The sequence below is a fragment of the Cervus canadensis genome, chromosome 16, assembly GCF_019320065.1.
Source record: "Cervus canadensis isolate Bull #8, Minnesota chromosome 16, ASM1932006v1, whole genome shotgun sequence".
Taxonomy (NCBI): Eukaryota; Metazoa; Chordata; class Mammalia; order Artiodactyla; family Cervidae; genus Cervus; species Cervus canadensis.
The window spans coordinates 43,379,936-43,396,525 of record NC_057401.1 but is presented as its reverse complement, the minus strand read 5'-3'; positions in this window follow the sequence as shown (position 1 = coordinate 43,396,525).

The window sequence follows — 16,590 nt, the reverse complement described above, 5'->3', positions numbered from 1 at the left end:
TATATATAGTAAATTTTGTCTGTTACTCCCAAGCTCCTAATTTACCCCTCCACTCTGCCCTCTTCCCTTTGGTAACCATAAGTTTGTTTTCTATGTCTGTGAGTCTGTTTCTGTTTGTTAAATAGATTCACTTGTATTATTTTTTAGTTTCCCCATTTAGGCTGTATCATATGATATTGTTTTTTGTTCTCTGGCTTACTTCACTTAGTATGATAATGTCTAGGTCCACCTACGTTGCTGAAATGGCATTTTTCCTTCTTTTTTATGGCTGATATTCCATTATATATATATATATCCATATATACATACATATATATATATACACACACACACAAACAAACACACATATATAATGGATTATCTTCTTTATCTATTTTTATGTTGATGGATATGTAGGTTGGCTCCATGCCTTGGCTATTGTAAATAGTGCTGCAGTGAACACTGGATGTATGTATCTTTTCAAATTATTATTTTCTCTGGATATATACCCAGAATTTGATTGCAGGATCTTATTGTAGCTCCACTTTTAGTTTTTTAAGGAACTTCCACACTGCTCTCTACGGTGGCTGCTCTCCATAATGGCTGTATCACCGTGTAAGAGGGTCCCTTTTTTCCCCTACATTTCTCTAGCATTTAATATTTATCATGATGTCCATTCTGACTGATGTGAGGTGATTTCTCATTGTAACTTTGATTTGCATTTCTCTAATAGTGATGTTGAGTGTCTTTTCACATGCCTTTTAGCCATCTGTATGTCTTCTTTGGAGAAATGTCTGTTTAGATTTTCTGTCTGTTTTTTAATTGGGTTTTGGTTTTTGTTGTTGTTTAATTTTTTTAATATAGAGCTGTATGAGTTCTTTGGAGATTAACCCCTTGTTGATTGCAGCTTTTGCAAATATTTTCTCCCATTCCGAGGTTATTTTTTTTGTTTTGTTTTGTTTTGTTTGTGATGGCCTTTGCTATGCAAAAGCTTTCAAGTTTAACTAAGATCCATTTATTTTGATTTGCTTTGTTTGGTTTTCATTTCCAATATTCTAGGAGATAGGTCCAAACAGATATTACTGCAATTTATTTCAAGTGTACTGCCTACGATTTCCTCTTCAAGAGTTTTATAGTATCCAGTTTTACACTTAAGTCTTTAATCCATTTTAGTTTACCTTTATGTACAGTGTCAGGGAGTGTTATAATTTCATTCTCTTACATGTAATTGTCCAGTTTTCTCAGTGCCACTGATTGAAGAGACTGTCTTTTCTCCATGGCAGATTATTGCCTCCTTTATTTCAAGAAATTTGATGATGAATATGTGACTGAAATAAAATGGTGACATTTGCATCCATAATGGAAGCTATAGGAGTGTGGTCATGTGGACCACAAATGTGTGGAGTGAATGATAAGTTACTTATTTTAAGAAGACTTAAATTCACAAGAAGAGGAATTCTCACAGGTGTCTATATGAAATGTCAGCGGTCAACTCTTTGGAACCTGACTTTCCCTTTATTTATTTATTTGACTTTCCATTTAGGTCAAATAACTTCTGTTTTTTGTGACTTTATCCACATTCTGTTCCAAACTTTCTTTTTTTTTCATTTATTTTTATTAGTTGGAGGCTAATTACTTCACAACATTGTAGTGGGTTTTGTCATACATTGACATGAATCAGCCATGGAGTTACATGTATTCCCCATCCCGATCCCCTCTCCCACCTCCCTCTCCACCCGATTCCTCTGGGTCTTCCCAGTGCACCAGGCCTAACATGCAACATGGATCAATAGGTGTCAGTGTGTTACCTCCTTAAGCAGAAATTTAGATTTATTTTAAAATTTTGTTTCAAATTCATTTGCTCTTTCTTTTTTACTACCTGTCACTCTCATCATATTTTAAAATGTTTGAACTCTTGAAGAACTGTGTTGGAAATCCATCTACATGCTACACAGAGAATAGATTTATTTTTGTAAATAAATACTCCATATTTTGGTTGTAGTTTAATACCAGTTGGAAATATTTAGTAAAATATTCCATAATTAAAAGAACAACCAAATTTTGAGCTTTTAGTGAATTGTAGTTATTAAAGATTTCAAAGGGATAAGACATTATACCTATAAAAGTAAGAGAGGACCTGAAATTAAAAATGAAAAGAGCTAAAATATTGAACATGGTTTAATTTTGAATTTTGACTGTCTCAAATTGTTGGAAGAATACTTTTATAGAACAGTAGTTTTTAAATTGAATCAATGTATATTCTGTGCCAAAGTGGAATAAGAGAAAGGCTTTGACTTTCTAGCCTACAACTCTAGAAAAAAATGATAGTCATAAATAAAATTTATTCAGTGAGTTTCATTTTTTAAAATATTTGTCAAAGATAGAACTCCAAGTACAGTAAAAAATGCAACATCTGTGAAAATGCTAGGGATTCAATATTTACATATGCAAATACAGGAAAAGAGTTTTAAGAAAATACTCCATTAGTAGAAATATTTTTGGCTAAACACTTTTAGAGAGATTACTCTTTCAATAAGAAAAAAATTATGGTTTAAATAAGGAGTATCTCAGTCTCAAATTCTGCAACAATTAAGAACAAATTTGAAGATAGTTTGCTGGTGCTTTTATAAAAAATAAACTAATATTATCATATTGGAAAATGGATATGAAGAAAAAGTACAGTAAATATTAGAAACAATTAAGGTAAGAAACTGATTCACATAAACTAATATGCAAAGTACTTTTCTGCTCACTTTTTTCTTAATATGTTGTTCATATAATAAGAATCAAGAATTAAATAAAACTTTATTTTGCTAAGGAGATTGCATTTCTGTTTTAGAAATAGTTTTATTTTCAAAATTGTTGTAATATATTTACTACATATGCCTAGATAATAAATTGACATTTTGGTAAAATAAAAATGCTTCAAAATTAGATGAATTTATTTAATTTTATTCTCTCTTTTTACTCTGAAAATTGCCCCTATGTAGATGATAAGATAGTCAGTCATATACTACTCAAATTTCTTTTTGAAGTTTTCTTTCATAGTCAGAATAAAAGTAGAAAGGGAAATGGCAGGAATCATTTAGATTTTTATTTTAATTCAGTGAGTCATCTAGGCTGTTTCTGTTCATTCTAGATGCTTTCTGGAAAGTACGCTGGAGTGGAAGTCAATGGTCATGAGTGAGCATGAATATGGTACAGATGGGACAAGCTGTGCTAAACCTCTTCTATCATATCATAACTGCCTTAGGACTGCCTTGATTGAAATCTGATCAAATATTTTAAGGCTCATTTGTAATTGCTGAAAAACTCATTTCAGTTAAGGTAAGGAGATGACAGGCCTGTAAACATGTTAAAGACCAACAAGTGTTCAAATGATAAAGGGTAAATATTTATGAATTGAAAAATAAATATCAATATATCAGCAGGTCAAGTGAAAGGAAAAGGACCACAAGGTACTGATATCTTTCTTTTTACAATAAATTGCATTACTGAGCACCTGTTGTATGCTAAACTGTATGTATAAGCTGTTAAAAGTTATAATACCTATTACACAGAGTATATTGTAAAAGTAGATATTTAAAAGTTAGGAAGATATAATCATATAGGAGAGTTCAGGACAGGTCACATATAAAAATTGAGTGGTGGAAAATAAGGAAAAGATCTCTGAAAATGGTATAATCCTAATTTTAAAAAAGTTAAAAAGGAAACCTTCCATGGGTAAATCCAAGTCAGGAATGAATTCTGAAATATTCAGAAAATATCCTAGTTTCTGAGTTGCTGTGATAACTGCTCTGCTGAGGCTGGCTGCAGATCTGAGATTGTCATGGAAGCATGAAATGACCCGCGACAGTCTTCAATTAGAGCAGCATGGTTCTATATTCCCAAGGACCTGATCTTCAAAAGCAATATTGCAAGGCTGAAATCTGTCACATTAGCATTAAAAAATGTACATATTTAGCTGTCAGATCTCATCTCTCTCTGAGAGGAATGTCTAAGCTTTGCTATTCCTAGCTAGATCCAGACATAGAAACCAAGGGGATTCTTGATAAGCTGGCAACAGAACGGAGTCTGATCTCCATGCATAATCATCTTTTGGACCTTATGAAGGAAAATAAGTTTATAAAGTTTCAGTGAGTTGGGGGAACAATAGGAAGGTGAGCTAACAAACAGCAGAAAATCAAAACATTGCCCATAATCTTGGAAGAACAAGATTTCCTTTACAAAATCCTGAAGTTGAGAGCTGAATCAGAGATAATAGCATGTTTCATGTGAGACTATATCTTAAGGAGCCTTGTGTCTCTGTAAATGAGATACATCCAGGAAAAAGCCAAAAGTCAACAGTGGACTACAAGAAACTGCTGAGAAATACTGTAATATATAGAGCATATGTGTAAGAAGATTTTCCTCCTAAAGGTCCCTTTCTGTGAGATCTTAGCAAGAAAATCAAAACCTTAGATCAAAGACAGAGAAGGACCCAATGGAAGACAGAAGATAGAGAGCATTGCGCTAGGCCCAGGGCATCGGTGGTGGAATAGGCCTGACTGTACAAAGGTACATAAGTGAGCAAGGAATCTCAAGGCATAAACAGAGTGTAGACAAAGAGGATTTGCAAAAGAACCTGATTAATTCTAAAGAAGCAAACTAAATACTCTTGTTATGTAAGGCAGTCCTCAAGACAACCCAGCATATTTCCTTTCTGAAGATAAGGTTGGAGAGAAATCTTAATCAGTTTCTTATTTAAGCATTATGGGATCAGCTGGGCACAATGTTGGTTAAAGTAGGGAGCCCATGAAATTGACATAACAGCTTTGTGGGGTGTGTGAAAGTTATTTTTAAAAATTTCAATTTGATATATAGCAGAGCATATAGACATGTAGGAGATAGATGAATTAAATGCAATCCTGGATAAAAATACTTCTTGCAGAAATCAGTATGCAATGGATAACCTACAAAGAAGAGAGATATTGCGTGTGTGGTAATCTAAACAATTCACTCATGAGGCAGCTTGCAAGGTTAAGACAAGATCCATCTGAAAGAGAACATACATCTATGGAAAGACAGTAAAAAACACATAACCAACACTTAACTTAAAACTTAAACTTTAAAAACTGAACACAACTGAGAAATTACAACTTCTCTCCATTATAGAGAATGCAAAGGACAGGATACCTTGAGATAATAAAAGAATATGATCAGTGCAAACAAAGAGGAAAACAATAGAATGGGAAAGACTAGAGATCTCTTCAAGAAAATTAGAGATACCGAGGGAACATTTCATGCAAAGATGGGCAAAATAAAGGACAGAAATGGTATAGACCTAAGAGAAGCAGAAGATATTAAGAAAAGGTGGCAAGAACACACAGAAGAGCTATACAAAAAATAACTTAATGACCTAGATAACCACGATGGTGTGAGCACTCACCTAGAGCCAAACATCCTGGAGTGCGAAGTCAAGTGGGTCTTAGGAAACATCACTACAAACAATGCTAATGGAGGTGACGGAATTCCAGCAGAGCTATTTCAAGTCCTAAAAGATGGTGTTATTTAAGTGTTGCACTCAATATGCCAGCAAATTTGGAAAGCTCTGCAGTGGCAACAGGACTGGAAAAAGTCAATTTTCATTCTAATCCCAAAGAAAGGCCATGCCAAAGAATGTTCAAAGTGAAAGTGAAAGTGAAGTCGCTCAGTCGTGTCCGACTCTTTGCGACCCCTTGGACTATTCCCCACCAGACTCCTCCATCCATGATATTTTCCAGGCAAGGGTACTGGAGTGGGTTGCCATTGCCTTCTCCAGGGGATCTTTCTGGCTCAGGGATGGAACCCTGGTCTCCTGCATTGCAGGCAGACGCTTTACCGTCTGAGCCACCCAAACTACAACATAATTGCACTCATTTCACACTCTAGCAAAGCAATGCTCAAAATTCCCAAAGCAAGCCTTCAATGTATGTGAACCAAGAACTTCCAGATGTTCAAACTGGATTTAGAAAAGGCAGAGGAACCAGAGATCAAATTGCCAACATGCACTGAATCACATAAAAAGCAAGAGAGTTCCAGAAAAACATCTATTTCTTCTTTATTGATTACGTCAAAGCTTTTGACCATGTGGATCACAACAAACTGTGGAAAATTCTTCAAGAGATAGGAATACCAGATCACCTTATGTACCTCCTGAGAAATCTATATGCAGGTGAAGAAGCAACAGTAAGAACCGGACATGGAACAACAGACTGGTTCCAAATTGGGAAAGGAGTATGTCAAGTCTGTATATTGTGACCCTGTTTATTTAACATATATGCAAAGTACATCATGCATCATGCCAGGATGGGATGGAGCACAAGCTGGAATCAGGATTGCCGGGAGAAATATCAATAACTTCAGAGATGCAGATGACACCACCTTTATGGCAAAAATGGAAGAGGATTTGAAGAGCCTCTTGATGAAAATGAAAGAGGAGAGTGAAAAAGCTGGCTTAAAACTCAACATTCAGAAATCTATCATGGCACCTGGTCCCGTCACTTCATGGCAAATAAATAGGCAGACAATGGAAACAGTGACATTTTATTTTCTTGGGCTCCAAAATCACTGCAGATGGTGACTGCTGCAATGAAATTCAAAGATGCTTGCTCCTTGAAAGAAAAGCTATGACCAACTGAAATGGCATATTAAAAGCAAAGACATTACTTTGCCGACAAAGGTCTGTCTAGTCAAAGCTATGGCTTTTCCAGTAGTCATTTATGGATGTGAGAGTTGGACTATAAAGAAAGCTGAGTGCCGAAGAACTGATGTTTTTGAACTGTGGTGTTGGAGAAGACTCTTGAGAGTTCCGTGGACTGCAAGAGGATCAAACGAGTCCATCCTAAATGAAATCAATCCTGAGTATTCATTGGAAGGACAGATGCTGAAGCTGAAGCTGCAATACTTTGGCCACCTGATGTAAAGAACTGACTCATTGGAAAAGACCCTGATACTGGGAAAGATTGAAGGCAGGAGGAGAAGGGGATGACAGAGGATGAGATTATTAGATAGCATCACAGACTCTATGGACATGAATTTCAGCAGGCTCTGGTTGTCAGTGATGGACAGGGAAGCCTGGCATGCTGCAGTCAATGGGGTCACAAAGAGTCAGATACAACTGAGTGACTGAACTGAACTGAACTGATGAGTGTGAAACAATGATTTGAAGTGATTGCTCAAGAAGATTCTTTCTAAGACAACAACACTTAAGCAGAGATCTGAAGGATTATTGTTGTTCAGTCACTCAGTCATGTTGACTCTTTGCGACCCCATGGATTGCAGCATGCCAGGCCTCCCTGTCCTTCACCATCTCCTAGACCTGCACAAACTCATGTCCATCAAGTCAGTGTTGCCAACCAACCATCTCATCCTCTGTTATCCCCTTCTCTTCCTGTCTTCAATCTTCCCCACATCAGGGCCTTTTCTACTGAGTTGTCTCTTCACATCAGGTGCCCAAAGTATTGGAGTATCAGCTTCAGCATCAGTCAGTCCTTCCAATGAATATTCATGACTGATTACCTTTAGGATTGACTGGTTTGATCTCTTTGCAGTTAAGAGTCTTCACCAACATCACAGTTCAAAATTGTCAATTCTTTTCTTCTCAGCCTTCTCTAAGGTCCAAATCTCATACATGACTACTGAAAAAACCATAGCTTTAACTATACAGACCTTTAATTAGAGCTTAATTATGAGGAGTGTGGTAATAGAAAATGATTATTTTTCTTGCATTAAAAAAAAAAAAAACTGACCTACTCTCAAGGAAATGAAAAAGACCAATGTGGCAGTAGTCTGAGTCCTGAGGTGTGGAACTCTGTGAGGAAAAAAGCTAAGGTACAAGATCCAGTCATTCAGTGCCATGCAGACAGTTATGATTAATTTTGTATTTTTTGGGGCGGTATTCTTTTAAGATTTTTCCCCATACTAGTGTGTATCTAGATATATGAGCTTGTTGCAGTTAACTTTCTGGGTCTCATTGGCCCTTTCAAATTGAGAAAAGATGCCATTCTTTTTTTTTTTTAATATTTTTTTTATTTGGCTGTGTTGGGTCTTAGTTGCATCTTGCAGGATCTTTTGTTGTGGTGCTCCATCTTAGTTCCCCTTCATCATGTGGGATCTTAGTTCCCCAACCAGGGACTGAACCCACTTTTCCTCCATTGAAGGCAAATTCTTAACCACTGGACCACCAGGGAGTTCCCAAGATGCCATTCTTAAACATAGGACAATCCTCAGCAATACCCCGTCAATAATTGCATCTCTACCATTGTCTACGTGCTTTACTCAAGAGCACCTATTGTTTGATGGGATCTGTGAATGTCTCTGCCATCTATCCATAATTTACCTTTATGTTATTCTTCTCATATCTCTTTGTTATGTTCTGAGTGAACTTTTGAATATAATCAATGGACCAGTTCATTTTGATTGTGACTACTCCAGAATTGGTCTAATTTAGGAAGTCTTTCCTCTGCCTCTTCCTTTCCTGTCGCAGTCATATTTTCTACCTTATTTTACCAGGAGTTTTACTTAATTCTTTACTTTGATACCGTTTCCTAATTTTTATTATCATGTGCCTGTAAGCATTTTATTTACCTTTTGTTCTATTTAAGTATTATACATGCACTTATTATAAGGTGATTTTCAAGTTTTCTACTAGTGAATTCCTTTGTTAGTTGCTTCATTTCATAAATGGTTTTTTTTTTTTTACATTTGCAATTAAAAATTTACATTTTTACCATTGCTTTTTCTCACCTGCTTTGTAATCTTTATTTGCCAGCTCATTTTCTCATTATAAAAAGTTTTCATTTTCACATTGTCTTTTGTTGTGTTGGGGGTGGTGGTTTTTTATCAGTACCAACCTGTTTCCAACTTGAGATTTTTGTAGTTGCCTGTCCCCAACCCTGGGTATTACAACTTGAGGCTGTTTTTCAGAGGTAAACAGGGAGATATAGTATCTCAAGGAGCCTGGCCCAAGCCAAGTTTTAATGCTTGTCACTTTTTCTCTCACTACCCCAGGTGAGCAATAACCATAAAATTCATGGTCATCAGGCTCAGTTTCAAATGGTTTATAGTCTTTGTTCCTGGGTGCCAACAAGCCTCTTCAGTGACTAGTTTCATGTTGTGAGCTTGGCTTTGGATCCCTGCAGTGCATAGGACTAGCTTATCCACCAAAAATCAAACTCCACATGCCTCTCCTGTTCCTGGAATTGAAATACAGCAGGCTCATAGTTTTGCATTTATTTCCTGCTGATAAATTGAGAAGTTTATCTTATTTTCGAGCATGACCATATTCACAGCTATAGTGCGATATGAATTAGAATCACTTTATTCTGAGGAATGAGAAAATCTAAATTACAACTTAAAAAACAACACTCCATCAGCTGAGTCCAGAATGAGTGGGAGGAGTTCAGTGGAAGCTTACGAGTTTAGGAAAAGAGAGGCAATCACAATGATGTACTTGAACATAAAGAAATGAGTCAATGTGTCACTGACCTCACGATGTACAATAACAATAATCCCAGATCCTACTAGAAAGTGCAATTGGCATAAGGGAGGATGTTGTGTTGTTTAGTCCCTAAGTTGTGTTTGACTCTTTTGCGATCCCGTGGACTATAGCCCACCAGACTCCTCTGTCCATGGGATTTCCCAGGCAGGGATACTGGAGTGGGTTGCCATTTCCTTCTCTGGGTGATATTCCCAACCCAGGGATTGAATCTGCATCTCCAGGTCTTAAATTAATTCTATTCAACTTTATTCACCTTTTTTCAGACCTCAGCATAGATCACAGCTTTTGCCTATTTATACCCTCCTTCATTTTTAGAATTCTGTTTTAATATTCTATCTTATTTTTATAGTTTTGACAGTCTATCTCTGAGTTAGTAAATTACCAAATTTTTGTGTCCTAAGTCTCCTTTCTTATTTCCTCAAAAGCAGAATCATGTGATCAAGTTCCTTGTTGATAGTAGTTTCTGCCATGAAATAAAGTTGAAAATGTAGTGCTTTTTGTATATTGTCCAGTGTAAGACAAACTTCAAAGAGAAAGGGAAATAAAACTATGAATGGAGTTTAAGAAACTCTCAATGGCCTCCCCAAATTTCCTTTTGGCTTGAAAGGGTTTAGCACTCATATTTGATCCCATATCACACATATTTTGCCTGCACATAGAAAGATAAACTGCCTTGCCTTTTAAACTTATTTTTAAAAAACAATCTTAAACAAGGGATTAAAAAGTCATACACATGAAAATAATGATTATTTCACTTCATCCAAATGTTTAATGCATTGAAAACATGAAAAATGTTCACTGGAATCTGAAAAAGTGTCATATATAGTTTTCAAGAAGCTATTAATAATGTACCATAATCTACAACTCAGTACCACAGTTATAGTTATTTAAGGAGTATCATTGTATATACCTTCAGTGAGCACCAGAATACTGTGAAATACTAAATATTTGACAGGCAGCCAAAGCAATCCTAATAAATTTACTTCAAAAAGTGGCTTTTTAAGTAAGAGTGTTCAGACATTTAAAAAAATTGAACAGAAAAATCAATATAACCTTTCATAATTTTCCTGTGAGATACTTAAAATTGTAGTTATTCTGGACATGAAATATTGACTCTAAAATGCCTAAATGCCATGAGATATCTTTAAAAGAGTTTTCTGAATAGTATTTCATTCTAAGATACAAATGTTTATTAAAGATTTTAAAGGCTACCATATATCAAATGTATAAAAGTGCAAGTTAAAAATAACTTCCAGCTGATTTTCCTCATATTTTCTCTCTTTTTCATTCTACATCTTTTGCCATAAGGTCATTTTTGTTGGTACAAAGAGACACAAACTCACATTGTCTTTACAGTAACAACTTTACTTGTTTCTCTGGCATCCTACCTCCTTAATAGCATTTGCCAATGCCTAACATGGAGCTTTTCTATTTGTAGATCTGTCTTTCACAGAACATAAACCATATGTGGCAACCTCAATTCAAGAGCCTCCTACTGGAGATGGGAAAATTTGTGGATTGTAATTGAAACTCTTTCTTCCCAGACACTGAATAACCCCTCCCCCCAACCTCAGGAGGAACTTTAAATTTCACAGTTAATGCAGGAGATTCTTACAATGTCACAATGGCCAAAATCTGTCAAATTCTTGATATTTTGTTTTTCAAGTTACATATACATAGTCCTTAACACTCTTCTGATGTTAATGAAACATTCTATGATGATCACTTCTATACTGATGTTTAGATTTGATATATCTTTTCTGTCCCATGGGCTTTTTTTCTTAATAATTAACTTTTGGTACACACGTCATAATTCTTTTCTTTTTCCCTGTCCATTTTCTCCTTTTTCCCTGGAAAATAAAATGTATAGATAAGTGATGCTTAGAAGGAATATAAGTTGCTTGTTTTTGAGTTGAATTTTTTCTCAATAATCATTTCACTTGATTCATGTTTATTTACATGTGCTCTATTTTGTATTCCAAATAAGTAAAATGTAGCAAATTTTAATGATTAATACCAAACCATGAACAAACTGCCAACATTAATCTATGGATATGTTTTATGATTCAGGCAGTAAAGAATCTGCCTGCAATGCAGGAGACCTGGGTTTGATCCCTGGGTCGGGAAGATCCCCTGGAGAAGGGAATGGCAACCCACTCTAGCAATCTTCCTGAAGAAGTCCATGGGTAGAGGAGCCTGGTGGGTTACAGCCCATAGGACTGCAAAGAGTCAGACATGACTGAGCAACTACCACAGAGGAATTAAGATTCCAAGTGGCATCAAATTTGTAAATTAGCTGATTAGTTTATAATAGGGAGATTATCCTTAGGTTATGCTATTGGGCCCAGTGTAATCATGAGTTTCCTTTAAAGTGAAAAGTCAAGAGAGGGGTGAGAGTTAGAGAGAGATTTGAAGATGCAGTGCTACTAGCTTTCAAGATGGAGGGAAAAAAAAAAAAAAGCCAATAAAGCAGGCAGCCTTTGGGAGTATGAAGAGTCCAAAAAACAGATTTTTTTCTAAGACCTTCAGAAAAGACTGTAACTCTGCCAACATATTGATTTTAAGACAGTGAGATTTCTAACCTTGATCATAAATTTGTCCTGTTTTAATCCACTAAATTTGTGATATTGTCTTATAGCAGCCCTGGAAACTAAAGTTAATAATATGCACCATAAATGGATATATTCAAAAATCAAAGTGGCACCTCTTTGTAAATAATTTTTAGATTATCTGCCCTTACCTGCAGATCATACTGCGTGACTGTATCCTCTAGTTTTCCTTGCCTAGCTGTTCTTATGATCCTGACTGTGTGCAATAAAATGTGAACACAAGCAGCACCTCAAGGCAAGGCCCACTGAAAACATCACAAAAAATCAACCACATTCAATGCACATTATCTGCCAGATACAGAGAAGCAGGGGTCCCTGAATTTAAGTTACAGAACCTCATGATCTAAGGAGCCATGATCTCTGAATGAGTGGGTGGAGCAGTCTCCACCCCTTTCTGCTTGGCTGATATACAGACAAATGTGGCAGGACCAAAAAAGTATTATTACATAGTAACCAACATTTAAGGTTGTTCAAATTATTATGCCTGCTTTCTACCTTCAAAAAGAGATTTCCTGGTCAGCATGCCTTCAAAAGTAAAATATTTTATTGCAACATTTTTTTAAAACTTTTCCACACAGCACTATATTTGAGACCTATTGACGAGATTGAACATTCTTTGGCATCACCTTTCTTTGGAATTGAAATGAAAACTGACGTTTTCCAGCCCTGTGATCACTGCCGAGTTTTCCAAATTTGCTGGCATATTGAGGGCATCACTTTAACAGTGTCATCGTTCAGGATTTGAAATAGCTCAGCTGAAATTCCATCACTTCCACTAGCTTGGTTTGTAGTACTGCTTTCTAAGGCCCACCTGACTTGACACTCCAGGATGTCTAGCTCTAGGTGAGAGACCACACCATCATGGTTATCTGGGTCATTAAGACCTTTTCTGTATAGTTTTTCTGTGTATTCTTGCCACCTCTTCTTAATCTCTTCTGCTTTTGTTGGGTCCTTGCCATTTCTGTCTTTTATTTTGCTCATCTTTGCATGCAATATTCCCTTGGTATCTCCAATTTTCTTGAAAAGAGCTCTAGTCTTTCCCAAAATCACTGTGGATGGTGATTGCAGCCATGGAATTAAAAGACACTTCATCCTTGGAAGAAAAGCTATGACCAACCTAGACAGTATATTAAAAAGCAGAGTCATGCACTTTGCTGACAAAGGTACACATAGTCAAAGCTATGGTTTTTCCAGTAGTCGTGTATGGATGTGAGAGTTGGACTGTAAAGAAGACTGAGCACCAAATAATTGATTCTTTTCAACTATGGTGTTGGAGAAGACTCTTCAGAGTCCCTTGGACAGCAACATGATCAAACCAGTCAATCCAAAAGGAAATCATCCCTGAATATTCATCAGAAGGACTGAAGCTAAAGCTGAAGTTCTAATACTTTGGCCACCTGATGTGAAAAGCTGACTTATTGGAAAAGACCCTGATACTGGGAAAGACTAAGGGCAAGAGAGAGGGGGACAACATAAGATGAGGCGGTTGGATGGCATCACTGACTCAGTAGACATGAGTTTGAGCAGAGTCAGACTTTCATATGGATTCTAATGGTAAATAAACTATCAAAGACATTTTATGTAGACCAATATTCCCTTAGCCGCTAGTAATATTTTGTCTTTTTAATTTCAAATTTTATGCCTATTTTAAAAATTCTCTAGATTGCCCAGTGAATTAAAAATGGCATCTTAAGTAGTGTGTAAGCTTTTATTGGAAGATATTTATTTGGATAAAAAATATTCAATAAATGCTTAACTTGCAGGAAAAAAAAAACACTTAAATTTTGTTAAGTGTGATTGAGTTATTTTTTTGTGAGTTCACAAAGTAATATTTTATAATTTTCCTCTTTAATCTTTCAATGTGATAAATAGCATATATTTTTATCCTTGGACTTTTGGGGATAAAAACAGTAGTCATTTATTTTTACTTTATGGGCATTTCAGAATTCATATTAATTTTATTCATTAGGGATGATCATACACTAGTATATAAGTGAGTTAGACTCATATATTATTTCATTGTGTATTAACAAATATAGGTAAAATACATTTTGCTTTTTATCAGAAAGCTATTATTTATCAGTGAAACAATGATATAAATTATAATGCTAACATTTAATAAACTAATCCCTTTCTGTATTTTTTAACCTTTTTTAATAAAAAAATGCTGAAGCTTTATATAAGCATTTATGTGGTTTTGTTTTCCTCTTTTTTTCCATCTTTGTTTACACTTGTATCCATTCAGTATAATTTGAATAGAGCTAGGTTGTTAGATTATTGCTTAGCATCCAACTACTGATTTGCCTTTTTTCCCTTGGAAAGATATGGGCAAAATACATGTGAAATCAGCAATAGCCATGTTTCTTTAACATTCCAGAAGGTTCTCAACTCAAAACCATGACAGAAGACTCTGATAATTAGAGATCCATATATGCACAATTTACAGTTATACATAAGGAAAAGTAATTCTCCAAGGAATGTACTTAAATATGAATTCTGTAATGTAAGATGTGACAATACAGATTTGCTTCTTGGCTTTGGAAAGTTATTACACACTCACAGCTGCACACCGACACCCGCAGGGATTATGTTCAGTACAGAGCGTACAGTTTCTTTATTGCCATTTTTTCAAAATGAACCTGAAAGCCTAGATGGACGGCAATGTGTAAAAAGTACTTTCACATCAATCTCAATTCAAAGCTCACTTCAAAGATTTGTGTATGAAATCTCAGTGAAAATTGTATTAATGAGATAACAAAGAGAACCAGAGGATTTGTTTGCTTTATCCTTTTTGCCTAGTTTATCATGTTCTTTTATTTAATGTATGTAATGCTTTCAAAGCTACCACTTTGAAAGACCTACACAAAAAACATCAGTATTGGTTTTGTCATTTGTAGTTGGAAATAAAAATACCTGATGGCCTGGACTATTTAGTATATCTGAACATGTTTTATTTTTAGTAACCTGGACTATGGATTCCATAGCACTTTGATTTAATATAAAGTCAATTAAAAGCAAGACATTTTGAAGACATTTGAAGTAATTTTTTAGCAAATTGAAAACTAGTGGAGCCATGGCCTAGGGTTGCTTTGCATACTAAGTGACAAATGTAAATTGTTACCAGTAGTATTTTATATCACTTTAATATTTCTAATGAATGATAAAGCAATTCATATTTTACAGTTATATCAAGCTTTTGTGATTAAACTGAAGTTGTTCTCTTCTGTGTTCTGTGACAATCATCTATTTCATCAAAGTAGAAAAGTAGTCTGAAATGTGTCATATGATACTGCATTGGGGATAAGTAAACAAGCAAATTAATAAATAATGAGACAATTACACACAATTTATACACACACACACAAAATACTGAAAAATTAAATAAAATTCTTAGAATGTGCTAGCTTCAGAAATAATCCTGATGACCTCCTGCTAGCTTCAGCATCATTATTTTTAAGATAATTTCTCCATCTATGCCTTATGTGTTGAACGAGGTGGTCTTGGTCTTACTGACTTGATATAGCAAGCTTTCTGCACTTATACTTTCCCTTATAGTATCATCAGTTATCACAAACATATATGAAACTCAAAGGAACCATCATCATTTCAAGGGCATGAATTCTGGGCTTGGACCTAATCATATACTGGGTGTTAAGAAAACTGACAGATCTTAGATGGTCTTTCTCTGCAGTATATGCCATGGCCTGAAATATATCTAACTTTTTTTCTGATCCTTCAAGTGAACCAAAATGAACCAAGCATATGAAAACTGCGATTTGAAATTTGGGGCTAAATATCATTCAGTGTTTTCTCAAAACTGTGAAAGGCAAAACTGTGGTTTCCCACAGCACTGCTGGCCAGAGATTCCTTTGCATGTAAATTAGAATTGATTGTTCTCTCTGATGAGTGAGTAGAAGGCTTGTGAGACTGGGTTAATGAGGGGCTGCTCTCTGAATAAGCAAAATTTCACGGAGAGCTTACGAAGATAGGACTGTGAAACGGAAAGGATGCACGGATGAGTTTGCTCCAAATGTCAAGGACAATTTAAGTAAAGGAACAGAGGTGGAAAAGGGCAGAATATGTGAAATGAATGAAAACTATGTTTGCCTTGTTATAAAGTACAGTCAGGGAAGTCTGAGAATCCAGCTTGGATTGGTTCTGTGAGAGCAGAAAAGAATGCTGCAAAGATCTGTTCTTGAACTTGGTGAAGATATACAGCTCCACTGGCATATTGCAGAAACTAATGAACCCATATTCTAGACAAGACAGTACCGATCTTACATTTGTACAGTGCCTCTAAATTAGCAAAATTTCTAAATATAGGGTCTCATTTAACTGTGACACTTAGAACAATCCTGTAGGATGCAGAAGTTATGCATTTTGAAATTCATTTTGAATACTCATTTAATTAGTTCTCCTAACATTTACTGAGCATCTTCCATGCCTGATTTTATGTTCTGGAAATAAGATTGTAAATGAAGA